The following is a 24,150-nucleotide window of genomic DNA, read 5'->3' as shown; positions in this document are numbered from 1 at the left end:
TACAAGCCACAGAAAAATTTTTTCATTATTTATTTGTTAAGAAGACAGCTATCAAGTTTCCAGCTGTGAATTATTAAAACCAAAAAGAGTTAGCCAATGATTGAGCTCTATTTAGCTTCCTTTTCTATTTGGTTAAGATCTTGTAATATTTCTTTAAACTAGTCTATATAACATGGTCTAGTCTAAGTGAGACCTTCGTAGTTTATTTATGTATGCAGTTCATTCTGTTATTAAAGAAATATTTTGTTTGACTTCTTAATACCATGATGACCCTTTCACTAGTTAATATATATCCTGAAACAGACACAATAGCAGAAAGACAGACACAAGGATGCTCTTCCTTGCAGTTCAAGTGTCAGGAATGCATTTTTTAAAAAGAAAACCAAACCCTTGCTTTCTCTATTTTCCCTCCACCCCAGAAACTACATAAAAGATGTCTGTCCTTTGAAATAATTTTTGTTGTGTTGTGCAGCATTTCATTTCCAGATGATGATATGAGAGTGTTCGTAAAAGCAACGATATATTAAATAGAATTTGCAATTTGTCCTCTATCCTAAAGTACTAAAAAGGGATCCCTCCATGATTTGCTCCATGTTTCTGTCATCAAGGTGAAGAAATGACTTAAAGGAGAGTAACTAAGAAGAATGCAACACCAGTGAGGAAAGCTTGGCAACTAATTCCAGAATACAAATGTTTTTTGTTCATGCTGGGGAACATGAAGGATTCACTGCTGCCGCTGTAACGCTCAGTGGCCTCATAGGAAAAGTAGTTATTGATAAGGATTAAATGGTTGGCCTGGGTGTATCTATTGTCTTAAGAAATTGATGGTTTGTTCTGTGTAAGCAATTTTCCTTTGGCTCTCCTAATCACAACTGGGTTGATATAGTCTGTTTGCTTTGACAAGATTTTTTTTTGGATGTGACCAATCTGAGTAAGAACACCCTCAATTTCTTGAGAAGCCCAGTTCCATCTGCTTTGTTTAATTCTCTCTCATTTTATTGTTTTTCCTAGATCTGTGGCCATGAAACACACTTCATTTCTCTCTGAACCCAGATGAAACAACTGTCTGAGCATGATATAAGACTCCTGAATGTTCTTAGGGAACATGTAGGATAGAAGGTTACCTGGGCAAGGGAAACTCACAATTTGGGGATTTTCTTTATCTGACTATAAATAGCAAAATTTAAGAATGGAATTTTTAAATTCATTGGATAATTAGATTAAATAAATGCAGTTCAGTAGCATACTATCTGATGTTATTGGCATTTTAGTTTCATTTCCTTTGCACAAGAAAAGTAAAAAATGTTTCAAAGCTGCCCTTCTAGTATAAGTCCTTTTAGCATGGAACTGTCCTACATCATTGATCCCTCTCAAAATCCAGTGCTAATAGTATGTAACTCATAGATTCTTATTACATATCATATAACCATTGTTTACTCCAATCTTCAATGTGTTTGTTTTTGTAATAACACTTTGTGGTTAGAAGGCTTTAGTATATTCATTTTGTGAGGAAGATAAACACAAAGACCTTTTATTAGCATGCCAAGGTCCTATTTTTTAATTACTTTCATGCCAAAATGTCACTGAATACTACTGATATTCAAGCACCTAAGGGCCATAACCTAAGTTATTAGTTGTGAAATACTGAGACACCAAAAATAACTCAGCAAAGTCGGAACAATCATTAACATTTATAGGAGACTACCCTGGAACCAGCTGCATGTTTCTATACTTTTTTATGTAAGAGTGAAGCTGGTGAATGGCTTTTAAATTTTTTTTTTTATCTCATGCCTTGGAAAAGCATCATTTAGGAAAGTAATGTGCTACTGCAGTGTAATAACATGCTGATAGTTTATGGTTTGGGGGCTGAAGTCTTAAAGGGTGACATAATTAAAAAAAAGCAAAGAATGAACAGCAAAAATCAAAACTGGTGTGCCATCTCAGCACCTGTACTTCAAGATATGTCTGCTCAAAACTTACTCTGTAATAATCCCTAGGGAATATTTTAGATTCCATGAACATTTTCTCAAACTAAGAACATGAAAAAAATTTGTAATCTTGAAGGTTGATAAAGCTTGTCTTTATTATAAAAGGCCTTGAAGAGATCTAGTAGATTAAGGGTTTTTAACACAAATATATGTAGTAAATAAACTGGGCTACATCAGCAAGCAAGTGTGATTTCCTACGTGTTGCTTTCTAGCATGCTCTTATCTACGATATTAGGAATTGGTGTCCAAAGGTACTGTAGCAAGTTAAGAAATTACCTTGTTCAAAAGGTTAATGCAAATGGTGAGTTGCTCCTGAACTCATCCATACATATGTGTAAATTATACTGTAAACACACTCACAGATTGCAGGGATATTGTTAAAAATATTAGACTGAAATTAGTCAGTGGATCTTATGAGTCGGCAGACAGGTTGAAAATAGTGCCTTTTCAGAGTGTTAAGTAATCATTGTTTGAATGGTGGCAGAAAGAAAGAAGGAGAGAACACTTTTCTGGGAAATTATGAAATTTATGACTGTTCTATTAAATATCAAAACACCATTTCTGCCTTAAAGAAATTCCCAAGACAGAGTGTCAGGGGAAATATCTTTATGTGCTTACCTTACATTAATATTCTTCCCAAGACATCTCTGTTGTCACAGGATCACACAGAATCTCTGAGTGATTGAAGGGGATGTGAAATCACCTAGTTTAAACCTCCTGGTCAGGCAGGGTCAGCTAGCGCTGGTTGTCCAGCACTGTGTGCGGTTGAGTTTTGAATATCTGCAACAATATAGAGATTCCATGACTGGCAACCTATGCCAGTGTTTGACAATTCGCACAGTAAAAAAGTGTTTCTTATGTTCAGAGGGCACTTGAGGTGTTTACTTTGTGCCCACTGCCTTTTGTCCTTTCACTAGGCACCACTGAGAAGAGGTAGGTTCCCTCATCTTCTTTCCCTCTCATATATTTATGCACATTGATAAGATCCCCCCTGAGCTGTCTCTCCTCCAGGCAGAGCAGTCCCAGCTCTCAGCCTCTCCTCGCGTGAGGAGTGACTAGGTCATTAATGAACGTGTTAAAGAGCAGTGGTGCCAGTATCAGCCTCTTGGGTGTACCCTGACTGGCCTCCAGCTGGACTTTGTACCACTGTTTGCAACCTTCCAGGCCCACCTGTTCAGCTGTTACCTCATATTACTTCTTTTAATTAATTCTAATTAATTCTTCCCTTGGCATCTCTACTGTTCACAGTTAGACCACAGAATGCTGGGGCAGATGGATCCATTAAGACCATTCTTACATTCTTCTGTTAGTAACTAAGGTAGAAAGAGATGGTTCTTAAATCAGATAGTCCCAGGATCATCTGCCCTCCCAAACACCCCCTAAGGCCTGCAAAGCAAGAACTGCCATGAAGGGATTTTCTGTAATCATATTCCAAGCATTTAATGAGAACCACTTGGACCAATGTGCCCTTTCTTTGATATTAAAAAGATGGGAAAGTAATAAAGCTATGATGTTTTGGATTCCCTGGCCAAAAAAATCCCCAAAACAAAACAATCTAAAACCAAAACAAGCCGTCCCCCACCCAAAAAACACCGACACCTAAAAATCCTCCTCACAGATCTGACGAATAACCAATTGTTTAAGTTTTATGCTGAGCACTTTTGTCCTTTAAATGTCCTTGACAATTATAACCCATGAGCTAAGTTCATAGAAATAAATGTATGTCCTTCTGAATGACCTTCTTTACCAGAATTTTCTGTAAATTACATAAGGAATAAATTAGTACAAAAATTCTTATTTAGCTTCAACCTCTGCATGTGTTGTATTGACTCAGTGTGAACATCTACGATCACGTCACATACCATTCTATTATTCTTTGATGGCATAAAAAGAAAAGACAGAACATTTAAAAATATATTATAAAAATAATACATCAGAAGGAACAAGGAGCTTTGATCCTTACATCTAATTAATTGCACATTGGCTAGATTTAGCTCATACAAATGTGGGATAGTTACTTCACTGTAAATGATTAATAACAATGGATGAACAGTTGTTTGTTTTTTCTTCATCCCTTCCAAATGCAAAAACACAGACACCTACAGTTCAAGCATCAGGAAAGAGATTAAATGTCTGACCTCTTCATAGCTATTTATCCTATGTGAGGTCTGAGAAGCACTCTTCTTACAAAGGCTTTTCAGCAATTCAGCTCATAAGCAGGCAGAACATACATGAACTTCCCTGACCATCCTGTAAAAGTCAGTACAGATGCTCTCATACCAATCAGTGAAACATGCAGAGCGATAATTTGTAATAGCTGGTACACCAAGATCCATTTATTATACTTTACACCTATACAGCAATTGATTTATATTGCCAATTCCTTTAGGATATGTGAACACCTTGGGGACAAACATAATATTATTTAGAATCATGAGGCACATCATATGCTTCTTTGATCTAGGTATAATAGGAAGCATACAACAAACCTACTTTTCTAATGAAAATTTTCTTATAGCCAAGTGCTTCGACTTCTTTCACTGTTTCCAAAATTCAGTGTTTCAGAACTAAATTTTTAAAGATACCCTTCACAATATAGCCTGTGATGTTTACAATACCATTCATGCATAATATACAATTTTTTTTTCATTTACTCTTTGGCATAATCCTGCCAAACACAATCGATATTAATCATCCACAATGAGTGAAATTTACCTTCAGTTGCACAGAAGTAACTCATTGATTTGGCAGAGAATGATTTCACAGTGAATGAATCACTGTAAGTATCTGCTGGTTTATGTTCTCAGTATGTTTGAGTATATTTGTGTGCATGTATATATAGAACATACAATTCTTTTGTAGATGCAGATACTTTGCAGTTTCTCTGGATGGCAGATGTTGAGAAAGTGAAAGGTGTGTATTTTCCCAGCAGGGATCAAAGCAGAAAAATAGTACAACTTAGATAACCTTTCTGCCAGGCTTCCTCCAGGGTGGAATCCCATTTAAACATCTTTCCCAGGGCTGTGTGTCCTCTGTCTCTGTGCTTTACTCTTTTTACACCAATAGCTGTAAGTAGGAGGTGCAGTGAAAGGTGAAACCAAAATGTTTTGATGCTGGAGGCTTTGATCGTTTCTGCTCTTCTAGGATCCCTTATATCTGAAGCCCTCAATCAGGTTCTGAGAAACTTCTGGGAGGAAGGATGGTCTTAAAGAATTTTTCATTCCTTTTTTTGTTTCTGCAGTTTTTCCCACAGAAGGGCATATTCAGATTCCTAAAGAAGGCTTTGAAAAGGATCCAAAGAGGCAATCACATGCATGTGCAACTATTTTTTCACCAGGCAAGAATATATGGAATGTGAATGGAGTTTCAGCATAGCTCTGCGAATGTGAGTATCAATTGAAACTGGGTAGGCAAATTCCATTAAGTTCTAGGTAAATTAATGTGCATATAGCCAGTGAATTACTAACTTCATATAATTGAAGGCAGGAAAACCGGTCTGCATTCAGTTGTTAATATAAAGTTTAATTAGAAGGAAGCTCTTTAAGGGTGAAGAGGCTCGCTGAGAAGCACAGACTTTACAGTATTTTGAGAACATGATTCTACCAACTACAGGATTTCTGAAGGAAAAAATGAATGTCAGAAAAATGAATGCTTCTCTTGTACAAATACTAAGATCTGTAGACTTTCTATCTATAGTTTAATTCTAAGTAGGAATAAATATTTCCCAAAGACTAGACAATATATTCTTTCTCCTCAGGTAAAAAGGTGTAGTTGGAATCCAAGTAACTCATTAAGTCTTCAAAATACAAATTAGTTCAAACAGATCTGATTTTCACATTTAAAAGCATTAGTAGATACAGCAGCATTTGGTCTTAATTACTGCCTGTTGTTTATTATTATCCTCCTGTGTAAAATAAATTCAAATCATCCAGCAAGATGCAAAAAAGCACTATGTGACCTCAATGCCTGTTGTGAATAATATGAGAAGACTGACCAAGCAAACTTGCAAACAGCATTCTGCTTTTGTCAACTGTTTTCAGTCTACGGATCCACACACTGTTCCTCTGAATAAGAGATACAGTAGCAGAAGTTAGGTTTGACATTGAATAACACAAAAGCAAAGCAATGATGCATTCACTGGATACATCCTTTGCTGTGAAAAAACCAATCTTTTGTAGCAATTATGTACTGCTTGCACAGTTGTTTTAAGATAAGAAATCCCAAAATTTATCTTCTGTAATTTTTTATTTTTTTTAAATTTGATTTTCATCTTTACATTCTAGGACTGCCCTATCTGCCTGTACTTGAGACTTAGGTGGACTAGCTTAACCCTTTTAGAAATTTGACTAATTAGTCCTCCTTACTTGAATTTAACTTTGAAACAGAGCTTCCATTGTGCATAGCAATTATATAGATAGACAGAAAAGAAAAAAAAGCAACTCTTCAGAGAAAAAAACAAGCCTTGTTTATATGATTCTGTCTAAAGAAAATACATACATTGAACATTTAGAAAAGTAGACTAAAGTTATTGTTGTTCAAAGGATGTTTACTGGTGTAGTTTGTAGGACTGTAAGTGGAGCATGACCCATTTTTGTTTGCTTGACTTTTCTCAGTGTACTGTGACCCAGCATTGTTGGGTTTGTTGTATCTTTATTTAAACTTTGTTCCTCTGTCAGGAGTTGTGGCTTCTGTATTTTTCAGCATCACTGTACCCCATGGGTGACATTTCCTTTGATCCTTAAAATGCAGTATTTCAGATGTTATATCAAACCTCAGAAGAGTAACTTGCTAAGGAAAATAGAACTGTATTTTCCTGAAGGAACTGAAGCTGCATCAGGTTGAATTTCACCCTGTAGGTTATTTAAGCACAGTATGATATTATACAAACTGAAAACAGAGGGCAAATTCCTGTCTGCTACTGAAGAGATGTCATTGAGGGGGGAGGAAAAAAAAAGCAAATAACTCCCATTCCTTTCCACTGATGTCTTAAAGACAAAGATTTAATTGTGCTGAACTGCAGAATAAAATTAATTTCAAAGAGAAGTGACATACCAATAACTTGGCCCTTGCTTTGTAGCTCAGGTTTATAAAATCAAGAGTTTATAGTCTTTGGTCTCATATTGTTTACAGAAGGTTGAATAAGGAATTTTTTTGTTTGCTTATTTGTTTTGTTTTGTTTTGTTTCCCAGTTTCAACTGATTCTAGATTACCTTTCTCTACTTATTCTTTAGGTTCAAATGTCTAAACTCTGTGGCACAACCTGGCTTTACCTTAGGGATTTTAGAAAAAGTTTTCATTTAATGGGTATTTTGTAAATGCTGTGTATCATCTGGGTCTGTCTTCCTTTCTTTTCATCTGCACGCTTTCCTGTGCTCAAGATCTCCCACATTTGCCGTGGTGATCTCCTCAAATTGCAGTGAGTAAAGAAGGGATCATTGTGTGGTAGCAGAACTTCAGAGACAATGTCTCTCTACAATGCATCTGAGTGGGAACTGGCTTCTTTATGTCCTGAATTGTCTGGGGACATCAGAAGAGAAAAAAAGCATAGAAGTGTAAGAAAACTGGAGAAGCATATCTTAATCCTATTTCATATTCTTCATCATCTGAGCTGCGTGAAAAGCCACAGAGACCCCAAACATTCCGTTGCTGAGACCTGTGAGAGGCTGCATGGGTCAGGTCCTTCAAAACTTGGATTATGGCTCAGTCCCTTGCCCATCTCTGAAACACCCAGTCTCATTTATAGTCTTTGTTTTCCAGTATAGTTCCACCACTGCTCTGTTGTTATCAAACCATGCTATTCCTTAGTATGAGAAGTGAAGTGAGTGATCTGCTTTTTTACTTTTAGTTGCATCTCCTCCTCTTCTGGTTGATATTAGATCTGAGAAATGCTTTATGCATATGTTTTACTATATAAATATATCTTCATATATGTGCATATTTAAGTAAAGAGATACATAGATATATAAATATTTGTTTATTTCTTTTTCTTCAGGAAGTGAACACTAGCAAAATTCCTTATAATAAATAACGTGCATTGTGAGGGAAAAATGTAAGGCATGTTCTTTATACTTCCAGACAGAGACCTCTCTAAAAATTGAATACTAGGTTAGTTAAACAAGACAAGGAATCCAAGAATTGGAATCTAGGCTTAGTAGCAGCATCGGTTATAGAAGAAGTTAGCAAAACATGAGAAGTCCAGGACTGGCAAGTCTGATTAACCTGGAAGTATGGTTGTAGGGACTAAGATCTGGTTAATTACTGCTGAAGTGTAAAATGACAGATACCACCTTTGTCATCGGCTGCTTTCTCTGGGGAAGAACATTTCTTCATCCTTTCTTATCTAATTTTAAAGTTTTCAAATTCCCTGCTATCATTCTGCTCCGCCTTCTAAGAGAGGAGGTGGTAAGATTACACACCCTCATCTACATCTTACTATTTTAAAAGCAGCTCTTTCCCACTACAAAGCACTGTAATACACTGAAAAAAAAAAAAAAAAATTCAATTTTTTCTCTCTTGTTTTCGCAACTATCTTTAGACATCAAAATGTAATTTTCCATTAGTCCCTGTCAAAAACTGTGCCCTGAGCATGTACAACCACAGAATGAAGGACTGTCCTAATAAATGTTTTCAGACAGTGCTCTGGATCATTGTTTCACAGTAGCTTTTTAATTCAGTTATAAAGTTGCATCTTCCAGTTAGAAAGAAAAAGACATGATTTGTCTGGTGGTGACAATATAGTTAAAGGCCTTTTAGAAACTGCAGAAAGGGTTTGAAATAATTCTTATGTTTTAAGCAGTGACACCATGTAATGCAGCGCTGCATTTGTAACTGAGGAATGTTTTTTACCAGGCTTTTCTTTCCCATGTCTCAGCATTTTCCTATTTTTTGTAAGGAGGAACTGATACAATACAGTTATTTTATGCTTAGAGTAAGAATAATAAATGTTGTGTGCAAAATTTTGACACATCTCTTTCTGTCTCAACAAACTTTAAACACTTCCCTTTTTCTTCCCCTTTCATATCTGTGTTCATCATTTTAGGTTATGCATACAATTTATATTTGAATACAGCAATGAAGGTGAGTTCATTCTTGGTTCATATCTTCACTTCCCCCACTAACCCTTCATGTAGTTGTATATTATTAAGTCTGTCCTCATTAAGTCCTTTTTCCAGTCTTACATATCCTGCTCATGCTGATTTTAGATGAGGTCTAAACAAAGTCTTGCAAGATGGGATTATTACCTTTTGAGGTTTATATATTAAGTTAATTCACATCCTACAACAACATGTAGTGCCCAAACATAGGTGAATAGGTAAAGAGAAGGCTGGGCAGATGGGCAGATTAAAGATATAAAAACCACAGATTATAAGATAAGAAATGGGAAGAACAACTTGCCCCCCCCCCCACCCCCCCAAAAAAAAAACAACTAGAAAAACCAAACCAAACAAAAACCCTAAGCCATCAATCCAAACCCAAACAAACTTCAAGTGTAAATCAAGGCATCTTCAAATTCATGTTGCTCCACTGATACCCACTTAATAACAACTGATGATCTGGGCCTGTATCAACTCTGTATGCAAAGCTGTAACACTAGAGGATTGAAACCCAATGTTTATTTAGCTTTTTTAACTCACTGCGATCTTCCAAAATTAAAAGATCCATCATACAACATGCTCCAGAACACCAGCAGTGACATCCCCAGCAGCTGGTCACTTCCCCTCTGCTGATTTACAGCAGGATGTTTCTACACCACCTTGTGCCATGCTGTATCAAAGATATCCCAGTTAACTTCACACAAGCAGTTCCTCCCATAGGCAGGTTAAGATGCTACGCTAGGTAGTTGGAGATGGTAGAATAGAATCATAGAGTCACTGAGGTTGGAAAAGACCTCCAAGAACTCTGAGTCCAATCCTTGACCAATCACCACTTTTTTCAGCTAGGCCATGGCACTAAGTGCCACATCCACTCATTTCTTGAACAATCCCAGGTATGGTGACTCTACTGCTTCCCTGGATCATTCCAGGGCTTAACTATCCTTTCAGTGAAGAAAGCGCCTAAAACCAAAAAATTGCCTAAATAAGGTTGAATCTTTTGTACAGATCAGCACTGATTGCTATTGACTTCAATGAGAATGGGACAATTAACTTTGGAACATTTCAGAATGTAACCCACTTAATGAGAATCCTAGAACATCAGATGATTCTTCAGAGACATTCTAATAATTTTATAAAGCAGAATCTCAGTTTTCCTCTGAGAATGTGCTTTTTCAAAATTCTGCTCATGTGTGATATCTGCTGTTATGCAATATCAAATGCAATTAAAACTGGACAAGTTATTTGTTCCTACAAAATAGTTGGATTTGTGCATGCATATATTTGTATATCTCATAATTTTTTCTGCAAAAATGACTATTTCAGCCACATTACAGTTTTTTACATGGCTTTTTAAATCATCTTTTTGAAACTTAGCCCTGATTGTCCTTAAGACATAAGAGATTAAACTTTATATATCAGCTTCTTTCTCTTTAAAGCTTATTACTACCTGATTAAGATTAGGTGTGTGTTCAGACTTCTGGGGGAGGTGTATCAATGTGCAATACCATGTGGAGTACTGTGCAAATTGTTTTATATTGTTTCATCCTAGTTGAAGTGACAGAAGGGCTATATGACTGCTGGAAAGAAAAATTTTTTATGAAAACCCCAAAGGGAGTTTCTTCCATGATTCTGTCATTCATTCAGTCATTCTATTTTATTTTTTCTTCAGAAAGTCAATCCATCAAATAGAGGAGGAAAGCATTTTCATTGTAATGTTATGATTTACTTGAGACAGTAGTGATTATTATTCTACAATTTTAAATAATTATATGTGTCTGATTCAGCTTCTATTACAGAATAATTTATTAAGCTGTTGATACAAAGTAAACCCTAAGGGAATCATAATAGCCAAACATCTGATATTTACCAAAATATCTTTCTGACCTAGAGAAGCTGCTGTAAAACATTTAAAATTAATTGGTTTTTTTTCTTAAAAAGTACCCTAAGTTGATGATATAGAAATGTACTGTAAATTGAATATAGAATTAGAAAAGGCTCTCTACCTTAAGCAGAAAATTTCCTAAACTAGATTTTCCTCTATTAAATCAAGAGGGGCTTATTTCATCTACTGATGTGAAGAAGAGCAAGAACAAATCCTCGCTTCCCTACTGCTCTCCTCAAACTTCTTTTTTCATAAGCATGTAGTCAATACTTTAAAAATAAAACTTTCCTACAAATTGTGGTAGTGTATAATTCTTTTTCCTACCAGAATCCATACATTCCCATTGACAGGGGTTAACCACAAAGCCTCTCTTTAATGACTATCATCTGTAAGGAATGTGCACATAAACATTGCATTCTTCTCTGGGAGTTTTCTTTATAAACTATAATATCCTTAACTAAAAATAACAGCTGTCAAGCTTCCTTTCTCTCTCTTTTTTTTTTTTTCGTTCTTTCATTGCTTTCAGGATTCTGTGTATTGAGAGTTGAAACATTGTCTCGAAAAGGAAAGCATGCAGTTCTCTAAATCTGCAATTGTATCTAGCAGGGAGAAATAAAAATCATACCTGCTTTTTATCTCCTAACCCACTAGGCAGGCCTTAAAATAAAAGAAAAAGTGGGTTAGTGTTTGGGGATTTTATTAAATTGTTTAGGTTTTTGAAATATGTTTCCCATATTTCAAAATATGGAAAAGACATATTTCTGTCGACAGGAGAAATCTTACATACAAAATCTTATTATTATTGACATAAATTTCCTGTTGAAATTATTTTTTCCACACTCAAAATAGCTAAAAGTATTTCTTGATTCCTATTGTAAGTGTACTAAACCACCTACAGTGATACAGTGATTCACTAAAGTTGTAAAAATAATTTGAGAAAGATCACAGACTGTTATATTCACTTGCACTTCCTGTGCAAAACCACAAACTGCAGAAGTTCTTCAGAGTGTTATCATTTTTAGCTAGCATTAAACTGTTACCAAGGGACAGCCACCCAATTTATGTGAAAGACATGTCATGGGTGTCAATTACCAATCTATATTTTATCAGATATAAATCTTGAATGGACAGTTCTCCTGAACAGATGAATACACCATGCGAAGAGTAACTACAAATGACTTGATGAGTAAACCCTCATACAACTTGGATTCCTGTTGCTATATATGAATAACATAGACTATATGATATGTAAATTATGCAAAAATAAACAAAACTTAGAATAGTTTCAGCAAATATTTTCTGTTGGACATACTGTCTACATATTTTCTTAACTGCCTGTGACAAATCTTGTTATGAACTTAATTTAAGAAAAATATTTATCCTAATTAGGTTTGTGTGATCTGCGCTGAAATGAAGGAAAATATTTCTCCTATCACTTCTGCTCCCTGTGACAAACACAGTATGATATTTTATTAAATAGTAGGGTAGTATTCTGTGAAACTTAGGAAATTGAATTGGGCTTTAAGGCATATATTTTACTTAATTCTCTAAATCCTATCTTTAAAATTGTCAGTAAAAGGTTCAGAGCAGGTAAGAACATTTTGAGACAGGAAATAGAATACGTTTGAACTGTATCAGAATTTAAAGCACTTACGCATTTTGTTTATTTTGGGTTTTTTTTGTCATTCTGAGGTCCTCTAGGTGAAGACACAAGTGCAGAGTTAAAACTGGTTTGAAAGAAATTCCAATAAAATTTGGAAAATATATGAGTCTATTTAGGTGCACAGAACAATGGGATAAAGTTCTTGCTTTAAATAATTTACTTTAATAATGATTTATTCTATAATTTTTCTCCTAATGCCAAAAATGTGTTAAGGAAAATTAGATCTGTTGCTGATTTGATCAGCAGTGGTTTATTTGAAAATAATAAACAGCATTGTTAAGAAGCACTGGAAGGCACCTGTAAGGTTAAGGGTGATTTCCACTAGTGCCTGCAAATGAGTGTGGTGGAGTAAAAGTCAAATCAAGTCCAATAGAAAAAATCTATACCCTAGATAATAAGTTATCCAGATGCTGTATATTAGCTAAGGTGGTGAAATTTCAGGGCTGTTAGTAAAGAGTGGAGTTAGCCTTGTGATGAAAAAAGTTTTTACTCTATTCGTCTTTTTGCATGTTCATCTTAATGTCAGGTAAATCAGCATGGCATTTGCCAGTAACTCTGCTTTAGACTCAGCCTTGGAGTTTTATAATTTATCATGAGGTCCTTTGAATTTTTTCCAGATTATTGGAGGAAAACCAGCAAAACTCAGCTTGGCTCCAGGTCAGTAATTGTGACATGCAAATGTCTTAGTGTTAGAAAGGTGTTCTAAAAAGACTGCCCGTATACTTATTTATAATTCACGACCATACACCATGGCAATTTATCTTCCACCAAAAAGAATAAAAGACAATTTTATCTGAAATACCAAGAATCTGAGGTATAATATAGTGCAGCTCTCTCTCTCCTTTGGTGTAATATAGTGCCTCTCCAACTCCTTCACTGCTCATCTCTAAGCAATCCTAAGAAAGTGGGCTCTTTTGAAATTAAGCAATGCACAAATATTGATTACAGAAAGAGATATTATTACTAAGATATAAACAATGTTGCTGGTTTTTGTTATTGCCAGTCTGCTGGAAAGCTGAAAAGCTCACATAGTCATCTCACATCATCTTTCATGCAAAGACAGCCAAGTTAATTTAAATACTGTTTCCCATGCAGGATATACTAACTGACTTTGAACGGAAATAGAAGAGCTAATAAAATCCTTACAGATGGAGCATTTCTGATGCTTTTTTTTTTATTCTATTCAAGTTGTTCCATTATTTAAGGGACTTCCACCATTTTTCAACCTGAATAATAGACACATGGATTTTATTTAATGAAATTGTAGATAACAGTTTTATTAATTAAAATAGCATGAAGAGCGTTTTACACAATAAAATTTAGAAGAGCTTAGTACTGTAACTGTGAAGCAATTTCCTTCTTTTTAATGTTTGCAATTCTATTGATCTAATTCCTACTCTGTTCTGTTCAGTTTCACCACCAAGATCCACCTAGCATCAGAATATTCATTAAATTATCCCCATTCATGTTTATGGAATTGCAGTGCATTAAATGACAGAGATGATAACTCCTTCCTGAAAACTGGGGACAACTGAAATAAGAAATAATAGCAAGCACCCAGCACATTGTCAAATCAAATTACTAGAGAAAAAGAATCCCCAATGCGTATGTTTCTTTTCCATGCATTTTTCTTCAACCAGAGAGAGTATTTTGGGCCCTCTTAGGAATTGACTGGAGTCCATTTTATATGACATTTACATATAGGGTACCTGGGTTATTTGAAACAATAGCAGTAAGCCTCATATCAAAAGTTTACAAATGCAATATCAAAATCATATACTATATTGCTCTGTTTTATTTAAAAACTAGAATATATGCATTTAATGGGCTCTCTGATTTTATAGGAGGCATTTATTTATCATGAGGAAATATCTTAGCACTGGTGGGCTAATTTTAAAAATTGACTGCTGGGTATATTGTAAAGTGTCTTAATATAGAAGGTTTCCAATATTGTCACTGTTTCTGAATTCTGATCATTCTGGTCTGTGCTTTTTTCCATAACCTTCTCAATAAACAGGAGAAATTTGTTTTTAATTTCAACATCCCAAGTCAACAGTAGTCTGCAGAAATAAGCATTTAGTTTAATGAAATTCTGGAATAAAAATGGGACTCATTTCCCTTTTGGGAATCTTGATTAAAATTTCTTAAGAAATGAAGAATCACAGAAACATGATGGTGGCAAGACTGGAGGTGGGGATTAACCTCTCCTCCCAGACTGCTAGCAATAGGACAAGAGGAAACAGCCTCAAGCTGAGCCAAGGTGGGGTTCAGGTTAGATGTTAAGAAAAATTTCTTCACCGGAAGAGTGGTTAAGCATTGGAAGAGGACAGTGAAGTGAAGTCACCATCCCTACAAGTGTTCAGAAGACAAATACACTTCGTGCTATGGTTTAGTTGGCATGGGGGGTTTTGGTCAAAGCTTGGACTTGATGACCTTGGAGGTCTTTTCCAACTTTCTGAACAGTTTCAAATAAACAATCGTTTTGCTTTAGTTGTTAGTTTGGGTTGGGGAAGGTGGTGTTGAAGGAGGATTATAAGTATTGGAGCAAACAATGATGCTTTTTCTACAGTTGCTATTTACTACAGCACCTCTGGAAATGTTCACTATTCTTAGTGAATATGAGGATCCCAATAGATATGAAGTATAATCAAGAATATATATACATATACACAGTAACCATGATATGCAAGCTTTCTTCATGGGAACAAATACAGCTCACAAGAGTGCCCATATGTGCAACCTGCAGCCTCAAAAAAAGTCAAAATTAATTAACCACACACTTTAACCTATTTTTTAAACTTACTGTCTGGGCATTTGTTCACTACTTTTAGAAAATAGGATAAGATGCCTACTTATTACTAGTCAGACAAGTGAGTGAATTTTTAGCTATCAAAGTAGCCTCTGTCATGATCTTTACCCTGTCATATTTAACAAGAGAAGATATGATTGCATCCTTTTCTCACAGATGTGTTTCTAACTTTTAGGTGTATTGCATTTATATTTTATCTGTAAACCCTATAAAGTAAAAAATTGTTCAATCATATTTGTTGAATGTTTTTTAGTATGTAATAAGAGATAATAAGAAGCTGTCACTTTGAAGAGGCTATCAGTAAAAATGAACATATTTTGCTTTTCTTTCTACATGCATGCAAATAATTCTTAATGACCCTATTGCATACTCTCATACTTTATTGGAATTATACCCTGTGTATCAGAAAGAATTGCGACAAGGGAACTTCTTTATGTCTGATATAAATCAATGAATGCTGCTTTAATTTAAAAGCTGAGTGATGATAAGATTCTGTGACTCAATAAATTTGAGCTTCTAGTACTATGTAGAAAAACATAAAACTTGTTTGTGCATTATAATGTGGCAAAAATATATCCATTCCTAATCACTGCTGTGCCTATCATTTTTAGCTTGCCTATAGCATGCATAATAAAATGTTTGCAAAATAAGAAGAAATTCTAATTTTCATATACCTGCATTATGAATCCCTGCAGCTATTTAAAAATACTAAAATCCTTAAACTGTGAGAATAAAATGCAATTTACAGAGTACATTTTCTTATTATTGACTTTGACAATAGCATCAGTTGTCTACACAGACCTATAAAATGCTCTAGGCATTGAGAGATACACCTTAAAGCACTTATCTTTCCTTTCTTAATAAAAGATAAAATAACAACGCTGGAATGATAAACAAAGAAAACAAGCAATAACTTACCGCGTGCCTAAGTTGACCTTGGTTTTAAGAATCAAGGATTGCTTTTTCTTAGCTCTGGCATTAGCTAAACTAAATCCCAAAGCATATTCTTAGGTGGTGTGAAGTTGGTCTAATTTTATTCCAGTGAAGTGACACTGATTTGCACTCTGTGCAGATCAGGCCCCTTACAGGACTAACCACCTGCCCAGATTTCAGAATTAGCTGGGGATAAGACTGATTGTTTTCTAAGTGTTTGGTAGAGGACCGTCTACTGTTCAGTTCTTTTTGACCTTGTCTCTTTAACCTTGTGCAGATATCTCAGTGAGAGAAGAAGCAGGGGTGGAGAGGGTGGAACAGGGTGATAAGGAAGCTGTGATATTTTGTAGAGCACAAAATTAAGCATTTCATATACATTGAATGTGAACTTTTGATCTATGGGTGATGTACAAATGTTTCTTCCAGCTTTTCAGAAATGCAGTACCCTCAAAGTAATAGATCAGCTGGATAAAGAGGAGAAGGTACATAATATTGTAATGTATCTAAGACAAGGGTGGGGGGGGAGTATTTTTTTCCTGTGTTGGAAGCACTTCACAAAGAATATTTTTGAGGGGGTTCTTCAATATAAATCATGCCATTCTAGTTCAAAGCAACAAATTCAAACAAACTTGCAAAATATACAAACTAGTAAGTTCACAATACTAATTTAGATATGCTTGTTTACATTCTCACCCCATTTGACTAAGTGTGAAATGTTGAAAGCAATTGTATAGACCACAAGTATTTTGGTCCTGGCTTTAAGTAAAAGAAACTGTAAATAGGGCGTTATTGCCTAATTCAACAAAAGTTTTTGCAATACTTGTATTTTCTTTTGAACAGACTTTTCATACACTTAAAAAGATGTTTATTGGTGGAATGCATTAATAAAACCTTTTTTCTTTTTTCTTTTTTTTTTTTTTTGAGCAATAGAAGGGAATAAAGAACCTCATAAATATGCTTACAGCTAGTGTTTACAAAATCTGCTAATGATCTCATTAATGGAGGTTAGATTATGGAATGTATTTTGCATCAGGTTTATGCCTGGAGCAGCCATTTTACAAGGAGTCACTGATAGAATAATATGTATTTTACCGGGGAGTGAAACTCTCACTGGGGGCATTTACATGTAATCTTTTTTTGGTCATTTTTTATTTGTTTTGTTTTCTGTTTGTTTTTTTTTTATTCTGTGAATCTTCTTTATGCATGCACATCTCAGTTATCAAAGAAAGCAGTTCTAATGATTGCAAATGTACAAAAGCTCTTGTAAAAACTCATGATACCTAGTTCTCATAGGTGTGTGTGTGACCCTAAAAGCTTCAAATGTATTTGTACAATGTGGTTCTCTTCCACCTTTAAAAACTGATTGTCAGCTAGAGCTAGTCAAGTTTTAGATTTACTTCATAGATAAATAATCCCTTTAATTTTAGTGTAGCAGAACTGAACAAAATCACTCAGTGAAACATTCAGGTCTAATATTTGTATGTTCTCATTAATGAGAAAGAAATTGGGAAGTATTTTACAACAGGTTCTTTTAGAGACTGCAGGGCCCAGGACTGGTACTGTTCATGACAGAGAAAAATTTCCAATTAATTACACTGAAGAGAAGATCAGATACAGAACACTAACTGCTATTAGGCATTATTGCTCACTTCTTGGGCTATTTAAGATACATACTAACCTACTGTTACTTCCAGTAAGTATTACTGTTACCTCCAGGGTAAGTATTTTCAGTATTCACCCTTGATGAACAGCACGCATGTACCTCCCTGACTGTAGTTCTGCTGTGAAAGGATTTCACCTTTGCACGCTGGGTTATAAGGCATCCTTTTGAGGATGTCAGCAATGCAAAAGTGCAGAAAACAATTTCCCAAGCAGAGAGAAAGGTGCCTCTTGCTGACTCTGCTCCTATCTCAATATTATCTGTGAGTTTAATGGGAACACAAAAAAATCTTAAAGATCTTCTTCTGATTTCATATAATTGAAGACCAAGCTTTCGAGTTCATTTTAAGAAAAGACTTTGACATTTAGTATTGTGAGGACCTAACCTTTTTAGAAAGAAAATGACTAGATCTTGATGTCTAATATTATTTATATTAACTATGAGAAAATATTTATTAATTAAAATATAAAAACTTCAGTAATAGACTGTTAGGTTGGAAGGGAGTCACAATCTGAAATCTAATGCATAGATAGAAACAGCAGGTTTTCATTATTTCTTCCATTAACCCACGAATCCTGGCAATTTGATAATTTTGTTACCTTATGTTGCTATCAAAAAAATGGCACATCTGTTACAGGTAAACCCATAAAACAACTAAGCCCATTGGTGCTACTGACAAGATAGCTATCTCTTGAAAAAATTTTGGGGTTTGAAAATTTAGACAAAATTAAATAGGCAATCTAAAGATTTCAATTTTTAACATTTTGAATCCCTTCCTGTGTCTATTGATTTTCTTCTATGTAAGTAAATAAATACTAGCCATTTTTAAAAAGTTACTCATACACATTTCTCATATCCTTTACTAATTACGATGTAAATAAATCTTTTTAGAAATGATTTCCCATTTACCAGATTCCCATGCTTCAGGTATTAGAATTTCAGAATCACTGCATTCAAAAGTAAATATTTATTTTACTCTTCTGGGCTTCTTTATTTCTCAAAATATTGTAACAAGCCTTGGAGAATAAGGTAGTTTTTGAAAAGGAAGTATGAATATGAGTACTATGCATACAGAATGATGTAAGTTTAAATCTGCAATAGACAAAGGTAATGGAATTAGAAAATACACCTAGGATATACGTGAAGGAAACAACTTGTGGGTGGGTTTTTGAGATACATTTCCTATACTAACATTCTGAGAATTTTGGGGGATAGAGTGCTATGAGTATGGCTAGCAGGGTCCTAGGAAGCAAATATATATATTGTATTCATCTTCACCATTAGTTTTTTCTCTTATGGTGCTGCTCATGTGGCAGTTCTTTCCTTATATTAATTCAAAATTTGAGCCAATCTTGGTGACAGTTTGCTTGTCTTCCTCACCACTGAAGCACCCACAGCCAGTTTGTGTCAAAAGTCAACGAAGGAATACTGGAGAAATAGTTTAAAAAAGTGATGTTTAATTGCTGATTTTACTAGCTATCCAGAGGAAAATGTGAGGATTCATGTAAAGTTTGTTTCTTATTTAAAAATAGTGAAATGCCACAAACCATAAGTTTTTTAACTTCTGTTAGCTGCTGTGTATTTTTCTTGGAGACTGGACCCAATCCAACCTGTTGGTATGGGCAAGTGTATGTGTTCCTAACAAACGATTTACATGAGACAATGAAATTCTAGATAATGAACACTAAAAGGTTGAAGAAGATTGGAAGAGAAATGAAAATCTGCAAGTTCCAACAGTAAATATGTGCAGGGGAGTTTGTTCAATATCATAGTGTATCTATATATTCTTTATCCCAACTTAATTAGATAACTATAGATTTTTGTGTATAACAAAGACCAATAAACACAAGCCTACATTCATTCTCAGTGTCAAACTTTGCTTTCTTAAAATCATCCGAACCAGTCTCTGACTGATTCCTTTACTACAGATAATCTACCAATACCTATTTTTACAGGATAAGTCATTGGTTTATCTTCCTATATTTCATTTTATTTCTTGTGTGGAACCTGCACAGCAATTATCTGCTGAGGTTTCTAATTGTTTTCTCTTTCAGGTTTTCCTTTTGAGGATTCACTTCAGGCTTTGGATTTAATATAATTTTTTTGGACCTGTAAAGCTGCAGATATGAAGACTTTACATTAGAATAGTATGTCGTGTCTGTCTTATTTCAATAAGCCAAATACAAACATATTTGGGAAGATAAACTCATCATCATCAGTGGTATAGCATACGGGTTTGGCCTTTATCTATGTATTTTTTAAAACAGAAAAATGTAAATGTACACATATACTTATGCATGCCTACATGCACATCCACAGATAAAAATTAGAGATCAGACTGTTGAAATCACTGCAAGAAGTTTTTAGTTACTTCAGTGTGTATTACAGCACAGATGTGGTTAACTAGTAAGTCACAGTTTTTCTAAAGGTACTCACTTAAAAAAATTGTATGTTTTCAAATCTACTGAATGTTTACAATTCCAACTAACTTCAGTCTATATATTCCATCAGAAAATCATGAAAAATATTCATTCAGCTGAGGTGACAATTAGGCTTCTTTAAAATTTTAGTAGAAAAATGTTACAGTGCAAACAGTTTACTGTTGATGACGTTCAGTTTACTGCATATCCCCCTATACAAGTGTGTCCTTTTTGATGAAAAAAGGTGATGTGACATGGAAATTCATAATAATAGTGCACGTTGGTTTGTGAGTAGCAAATACAGTAGTGCCTCATTCCTGGTTGGCACATTTGAGATCTGTATGAGGAAACAGTCCTGTACACATTCCCGGAACTTGATGGATGTCGTGTGAGTTGCTGTATTTTTCTTCCAACAAAAGTCTGTGTAGTTGAAGTCACCCATGAGAACCATGTTCTATTGACCTGAAGCTTGCTTAAGCAACCCAAATATTGCCTCATTGGCCTTATCATCTTGGTTTTGAGATTGATAGTAGGTGCCTATTGTACAATCGTTTTTGGGGACAGCCCCTCTGATCTTGATTCAGAGGCATTAAATAGAAATTCCAAAATTGCCATTGTTGAATGCTGTGCGATCAAGTTCTCCTTAATGCAGAGAGTGACGATTCCTCCTCTTCTTTCTGTCTTTACAGCCTCTCCATCCATCACAATCCTCCCGTAATGAGAGTTGTTCCACCACGTGTCAGTTATTCCTATGATTGTGTGACTTTGAGTGGGTGCAGAGCTCCAGTTCCTCCTGTTTGGTCCCCAGGCTGTGTGCATTGTACACATACACTTGGGGTGGTTGTCTTCTGGTCCTCATCCTGGGAAGCAGCTAAGGAACATTTGTTGCTGCTCTGGTTGGCCTGGCTTATTCTCCAGTTGGTTGCAATGGCACAAGTGCAACCACTTTGGGTCTAGAGTGCCCTCAAATCCTCCCGTTTAAAGCTCCTCTCGGCAGGTTGGTCAGCCTGCTGCCAAAGATTCTTTTGTCTCTTCTTCAGATCTGATTTTAGTTGCAATTCTGGAGGGTGGGAAGGGAAGCAGAGTCCTGCTTTTGTGTGTCACCAGGGTCCAAGATGCCAAATTCTTTGTGGTGTCTGCCACAGAAGCATGATTCTGAAAACATTTCTCTATCTCCATTTCCATCTCAGTACCTCTAATACGGTACAGCCTTTTAACTGTTTCTTGCAACTTTCAAGACGCGTTCTTAATATTTGCATCAAATCATATTTTTCTATGGAGGCATACATAAAAATGCTTATGGCAATTTTCATTGTATATTTCTGACTGTTTGCGTGTCAGGGGGATTTTATCACTACTAGAGTTTGATCTATATAAGAAAAAAAAGGAGAATAATATACTCAAGCTAACAAGCACATATGTTCAAAGTCGTATTTTATCTGAGAAATTGTATAGCATAAGCAGATATGGAGATAATTCCATGCATAAGTCCTCAATAAGAAATGGGTTTTCAGGAACCTCAATAAAGTCAGGGCTCAGGTAAATGTGGTTGGAACTATGATGAAGCAGACAGAATGCAGCAGATGGAGAAGCAGCTGGTTGATATGTAGTAGTGGAAAGGTATTTTGTTTTTCTGCTTCTTTTAAACTCTTTGTGTGTGTAATTAAATATTCAAGAATGTGCACTGAATAGCAAATGTACCAGAAAGACACAGTTCTTAATAAAAGAGACTTGTTCTGTTGGTATACAACAGAAATCAGCTTAAACTGAAGTACTTCCTCTGGATCTGTACTAAACACCTACCTATATTATTTCTAATACTTCCAAGTGTTCAACAGTACTAGAAATAGAAAATATTTACAAGGATGGGTGTGTTTGGCTACCGTTGTTAGGTCAGAGGATATAATCAGTGGGGAGTGCTCATTTTGTTCCTGCTTCTGTGCAGTTAGATTATATACTCTGCCCCTTTACCACACCTTCAAAATAAACGAGGACATCATCATGATATACTAAGGGTCACAACTCATATGGATCATAGCAAATAGATATTCATAAGTCAGAGCATATGAACCTATAAAACAGATAGAATAGCTTACATCAGGAAATTGTAACAATTTCTGCTGAGTCAATTAATTTTCTGCAGCAGGAAGAAAACAAAGACAGAATGGTTAGTAATAAAGTGGTAAAGACTGAAGATGTGATTTACTCTTTACATAAATGCAATTATCATGGTCTAATTATAAGAGGTTGGCAAGAAAAAACATTTCAGAATTGCTGCATTAAATGCCCTAAAGCTTGCAGCTTTTTGTGCCTGACATACGTCACTAGTGTGAGCAAGTATCACTAGGTAAAACTTAAGGAAAAGTGCCAGAAAAGTAGGCATCTGGGGCTGAGATTTCCAGGGAAAAGAGACTGCCTTCTTAGCTATAGTATACTTAAGGTTGAAAGGGAAAGCTGTTGATGATCTTGCAGACTGGAGGCCATCTGGAAAAAGCCTGTGAGTGAATAGATAATTAATCAGATTGAGAAATATTTCCACTTTATGGAAGCCATTGTCCTTTGCAATGAAATCTAGTTCCATCACAGGTGGGAACAAGTATAAATGTACACTGAAAAGTGAAGATGGTAATGTGGAGCCAAGCACATTTGCTGGGGAATGGAGAACTGAAATCCTGCAATGGAGCCATCAGCTTTAGCAGGTGTGGGCTGCAAAGGCAGGCGTCATTTGAAACTCTGAACAGCACTGAGTTTATAAGGTGACCAAGCCTGATGCTTCAAAGCAAACAGCTGCTTTATTTAAAGAAATTAATGTTTTCTGACTGTCTACCTGCCCTGCAGTGACCCATTCCCAGTTCCTAAGCAAAGGGAGTAGAGCCAACTCTAAAGACAAAGTATGTGGTTTTCTGAGAAGGGAGAGGGCTGGCAGCAACAAAATGACTGTGGTCTGCAGCAGTGTCCTGTAAAGTCCATCTGGTGGCTGATGCTACTCTGGAGGCAGGTGATGGTGTGGCATGGTGCCTTGCTTTAAACAGTTAGGAGATGATGGCAGAAACTTTGCTTCTAGAAGGAATTGTCAACATCAGCTGCTGCAGTGAGTAGCCAGGCTCTTCTACTATTTTTTTGTCATTTCCTCTCTTGGCTGCTTCTTTTCCCTTCTCATCTTCCAGCACAGAGGTGAGTCAGTGGCATCCAAGCCCTTGCCACTGTGGCAATAAAGTTCATCTTTGTGCTCCTGACGAGAAATCTTTGCACCACTTTAGAGTGAGTCTATCAGTGCTTTGTAGTGATTAGCACTTAGGTGTTTTCACTTATACTTTCAACTAAGATTTCAGTTGGAGAAATTGTCTGAGCTGTGATATTGCAACCCCTTTTATTTTGCAAGGAAGCAACTGGAGGACTGGAATAGTTTAATAGGCCACAACACCCTTTTTAAATATGTTAGGTCACATAAGATGGATAAAAAAGTCCAAATAAATTACATATCTGGCAACCGTAAGGCACTTGCTGTAAGTATCACCTTTTTTTATATGCTAAAATTCTTACAGGATTAGTTTTGGTATTTTTAAATATATGTATTTGAAATTTCTGTTTGAGTTGTTTTTCTGTTAATTAAATTAATTGTTAATTTGAAACCATACTTAAATATCAAAACAAGAATTCCTCTGCTTGTGCCGTATAACTTTTTTGAATTTTCAGTTTAA

The 24,150-nt window shown here is 35.5% G+C and overlaps 1 long non-coding RNA gene across 1 annotated transcript; it reads left to right on the top strand.

Annotated features, from left to right (window-relative positions):
• Nucleotides 1-5,152: 5,152 nt before the first annotated feature.
• LOC116444857 lies at nt 5,153-16,848 on the top strand. Its single transcript, XR_004240554.1, has 3 exons — nt 5,153-5,373; nt 9,028-9,065; nt 16,796-16,848. It is a non-coding gene; the product is annotated as an uncharacterized LOC116444857 (long non-coding RNA).
• The last annotated feature ends 7,302 nt before the right edge of the window (nt 16,849-24,150 follow it).

The sequence above is a fragment of the Corvus moneduloides genome, chromosome 5 (assembly GCF_009650955.1).
Source record: "Corvus moneduloides isolate bCorMon1 chromosome 5, bCorMon1.pri, whole genome shotgun sequence".
NCBI classification, from domain to species: Eukaryota; Metazoa; Chordata; class Aves; order Passeriformes; family Corvidae; genus Corvus; species Corvus moneduloides.
This window is presented reverse-complemented; position numbering and strand designations above follow the sequence as displayed.